Source organism: Chrysemys picta, unplaced genomic scaffold (assembly GCF_011386835.1).
Source record: "Chrysemys picta bellii isolate R12L10 unplaced genomic scaffold, ASM1138683v2 scaf32, whole genome shotgun sequence".
NCBI classification, from domain to species: Eukaryota; Metazoa; Chordata; order Testudines; family Emydidae; genus Chrysemys; species Chrysemys picta.
Window position 1 is genome coordinate 46,166 of NW_027052739.1, and position 4,372 is coordinate 50,537.

Sequence of the window (4,372 nt, forward strand, 5' to 3'; positions counted from 1 at the left end):
GTGCTGAGGACCGCAGAGGGGGGGCTTAATAGTCGAGAGGGAGCAGGTCCGGGGGAGGCTTAATAGTCGTCCCCCGAGGACTCCGGGGGCCAGGCTTAATAGTCGTCCCCCCCCCCCCCCCCCCGGGCGCTCCAGGGGGGAAAGCTTAATAGTCCTCCCCCGAGGACTCCGGGGGCAGGCTTAACAGTCGTCCGCCCCGGGCGCTCCAGCGGGAAAGCTTAATAGTCCTCCCCTGACAGTGTGTGTGTGTGTGGGAGGGAGGCTTAGCAGTCTTGCCCCGGGTGGTCCGGTGGGGGAGGCTTAGCAGTCATCCCCCGAGGACTCCGGGGGCAGGCTTAATAGTGGTTCCAGGGGAGGCTTAATAGTCTTCCCCCGGGCAGTCCGGGAGAGGCTTAATCGTCATCCCCCGACAGTGTGTGTGTGTGTGTGTGGGGGGGAGGCTTAGCAGTCTTCCCCCAGGCTGGGTGGGGGCCTGGCGGGAGGCGTCGCAGTCTTCCCCCGGGCGGTCCGGTGGGGGAGGCTTAGCAGTCGTCCCCAGGGCGGTCCGGGGGTGGGGTGGGGTGGGGGGCCTCACAGTCGTCCCTCGGAGAGCCGGGTCGGCGGCAGTGGTGGGTTTACGTCCAGCCTCCGGAGGGTGCGCGTCCTCGGAGGCGATGCAGGCGCCGCAGAGAGGCAGCCTCCGAGGCAGGGAGCGGAGCACCGAGGCTGGGGAGAGGGGAGCAGGAGCCGGGGGCTGGGGGTGGGGGTGGGGGGCGTTCAGGACAACCGGTCAAGCCCCGGGAAGCAGCTGTCAAATGTTCCAAGTCCCCACTCGGCCACCAGGTCCACCCCAGTCTAGCAATGGGGTTGACCTGGCTGACGGCCGGTTAGTATCAAGGTAAACTCACCGTCGTCCACAGGAGGGCAGCTCTCAGGCCGGCCGGCTGCGGCTGACTCTGGGGCGGCGCCCGGTCCCGGCAGCGAGGGGCGGCGGGGGGCGCGGAGCGAGACGGGGCTAACCGGGGGGGGGGGGGCGCCTCCTGCGACTTTGGGGGCCGCGGGTCGTCAGTGGCGTGCAGGCCGGGCCTCTCCCGGGGGATTCGGGGGGGCGGTCCTGCGGGCCGGGCGCAGGGGGCTCGGGCGAGCCCGGGCCGGTCCGCCCCGGGGCCGGGGTCTCCGCCTGCGGCTCAGGGGGGCGCGGGTCGTCGGGGGAGGAAGCCCGGGGGAGCTGCACACCGGCCCGCCAGGCCAGGCCTGGCCTGGATGGCCGCGGGGGGATTCGGGGCGGTCCCGCGGGCCGGGGGCCGGGCGCAGGGGAGGCGGGGGGTCCGAGCGAGTCCGTCCCGGGCCCGGGGCCTCCCCCTGCGGCTTTGGGGTCCGTGGGTCCCCGCTGGCGGAAGCCACTGGGAGCTGGACACCCGCCGTCCGTCCCGCCTGGCCAGGCCTGGCCTGGGTGGCCGCGGGGGGATTCGGGGCGGTCCCGCGGGCCGGCGGCCGGGCGCAGGGGAGGCGGGGGGTCCGAGCGAGTCGGTCCCGGGCCTGGGGTCTCCCCCTGCGGCTTTGGGGTCCGTGGGTCCCCGCTGGAGGAAGCCGCTGGGCGCTGGACACCCGCCGTCCGTCCCGCCTGGCCAGGCCTGGCCTGGGTGGCCGCGGGGGGATTCGGGGCGGTCCCGCGGGCCGGCGGCCGGGCGCAGGGGGTCCGAGCGAGTCCGTCCCAGGCCCGGGGCCTCCCCCTGCGGCTTTGGGGTCCGTGGGTCCCCGCTGGAGGAAGCCGCTGGGCGCTGGACACCCGCCGTCCGTCCCGCCTGGCCAGGCCTGGCCTGGGTGGCCGCGGGGGGGGATTCGGGGCGGACCTGCGGGCCGGCGGCCGGGAGGGTCCGGGCCAGTCCGCCCCATGCCCGGCGTCTCCCCCAGCGGCTTCGGTGGCCCCGGGGGGGGTCCTCCGCGGAGGAAGCCGGGTGGGTGGGGAGCCGGACCCCAGGCGCCCAGACCCGTGACCTGCGGCCGCGACCTCCGACTCGGCAGGAGCGACGAGGGGCTTTCCGGCCCGTCCCCCCCTCTCCTTCCCCCCCAGAAAAGGAGAGAGAGCTGACTCGGACCGGGAAAAGCTGCCTACGGCACCTGGGATTCCCAGGCGGTCACCCATCCAAGTACTAGCCAGGCCCGGGACGGTTTACCTTCCGAGATCGGACGGGATCGGGGGCGTTCGGTCCGGTATGGCCGTAGGCACCCGGCCCCGCGCCTCCTCGCCCGCTTTCCCCTGCCGACGCCCGGGCCTGCCGCACGGTGAGCCCCGGTCGGACTGCCCCCCCCCCTGCGGCAGGGCCCCCGTCTCTCGCGGGCCCGGTCCTTTTTTCCTTTTCGAGCTCCGGGGCCCGGGCTGGCCGCCAGAGCCCCTCCGCCCGCCCTCCCCGGCGTCGGGGAAAATACTGTCCCGGACTTCCAGTGCGCCCGATCCTGTCAGCCGGGGGGTGGGGAGGGGCAGTCCCTCGCTGCGGCCGGGGAGGGTGAGCCCAGGGCGGCTTGCCTGCCGTGCGAGGCCCCTCTCGGCCACCAGGTCAACCCCGAGTCGAAAGGGCTGAAAAATTTTCAGAGTCCCCTCCCGGGCACCAGGTCAACCCGTGGAATCGGACGGGTTCACCTGCTGGCCGGTTCGCTTCCCGGCCACCAGGTCAACCCCTAGGTTGCCGACCGGCCTACCCAGTGGCCGGTTTGCTTTCCGGCCACCAGGTCAACCCCTAGGGGTTTTAACGGGGGCACGCCCGGTGGCCTCTTTCCCGTCCGGTCACCAGGTCAACCCGGATCTCCCTCCTTCCCTGGGCGTCCCCTCCTCGGAGGCGTCAGGTTCCATTTCCCCCCCCCCCCCCCCAGACTTCCAGGGGCCCGATCCAGTCGGCCGGGAGGCAGTCCCTCGCTGCGGCCGGGGAGGGTGAGCCCAGGGCGGCCTGGTCCATGTCTCTAGTGGGCCCGATCCTTTTTTTTTTTTTCGAGCTCCGGGGCCAGGCCCGCCCGGGCAGCCCTCCTCGGAGGCGTGGGGCGATTCCCCCCCCCCCCCAGACTTCCAGGGGCCCGATCCTGTCGGCCGGGAGGCAGTCCCTCGCTGCGGCCGGGGAGGGTCAGCCCAGGGCGGCTTGCCTGCCGTGCGAGTCCCCTCTCGGCCACCAGGTCAACCGCGAGTCGAAAGGGCTGAAAAATTTTCAGAGTCCCCTCCCGGGCACCAGGTCAACCCGTGGAATCGAACGGGTTCACCTGCTGGCCGGTTCGCTTCCCGGCCACCAGGTCAACCCGTGGAATCGGACGGGTTCACCGGCTGGCCGGTTCGCTTTCCGGCCACCAGGTCAACCCCTAGGTTTTAAGGGGGGGACGCCCGGTGGCCTCTTTCCCGTCCGGTCACCAGGTCAACCCGGATCTCCCTCCTTCCCTGGGCGCCCCCTCCTCGGAGGCGTCAGGTTCCATTCTTTTTTCCAGACTTCCAGGGGCCCGATCCAGTCGGCCGGGTGGCAGTCCCTCGCTGCGGCCGGGGAGGGTGAGCCCAGGGCGGCTTGCCTGCCGTGCGAGTCCCCTCTCGGCCACCAGGTCAACCCCGAGTCGAAAGGGCTGAAAAATTTTCAGAGTCCCCTCCCGGGCACCAGGTCAACCCGTGGAATCGAACGGGTTCACCTGCTGGCCGGTTCGCTTCCCGGCCACCAGGTCAACCCGTGGAATCGGACGGGTTCACCGGCTGGCCGGTTCGCTTTCCGGCCACCAGGTCAACCCCTAGGTTTTAAGGGGGGGGGGACGCCCGGTGGCCTCTTTCCCGTCCGGTCAGCAGGTCAACCCGGATCTCCCTCCTTCCCTGGGTGCCCCCTCCTCGGAGGCGTCAGGTTCCATTCTTTTTTCCAGACTTCCAGGGGCCCGATCCAGTCGGCCGGGTGGCAGTCCCTCGCTGCGGCCGGGGAGGGTGAGCCCAGGGCGGCTTGCCTGCCGTGCGAGTCCCCTCTCGGCCACCAGGTCAACCCCGAGTCGAAAGGGCTGAAAAATTTTCAGAGTCCCCTCCCGGGCACCAGGTCAACCCGTGGAATCGAACGGGTTCACCTGCTGTTCACCTGCTGGCCGGTTCGCTTCCCGGGCACCAGGTCAACCCGTGGAATCGAACGGGTTCACCTGCTGGCCGGTTCGCTTCCCGGGCACCAGGTCAACCCGTGGAATCGAACGGGTTCACCTGCTGGCCGGTTCGCTTCCCGGGCACCAGGTCAACCCGTGGAATCGAACGGGTTCACCTGCTGGCCGGTTCGCTTTCCGGCCACCAGGTCAACCCCTAGGTTTTAAGGGGGGGGGGACGCCCGGTGGCCTCTTTCCCGTCCGGTCAGCAGGTCAACCCGGATCTCCCTCCTTCCCTGGGCGCCCCCTCCTC

General features: G+C 71.5%; 1 non-coding gene across 1 annotated transcript; it reads right to left on the reverse strand.

The window, feature by feature from the left end:
• Positions 1-2,088: 2,088 nt before the first annotated feature.
• On the reverse strand, positions 2,089-2,207 carry LOC135977767 (5S ribosomal RNA). The gene has a single exon (XR_010595212.1). It is a non-coding gene; the product is annotated as a 5S ribosomal RNA (ribosomal RNA).
• Between the last annotated feature and the right edge of the window lie 2,165 nt (positions 2,208-4,372).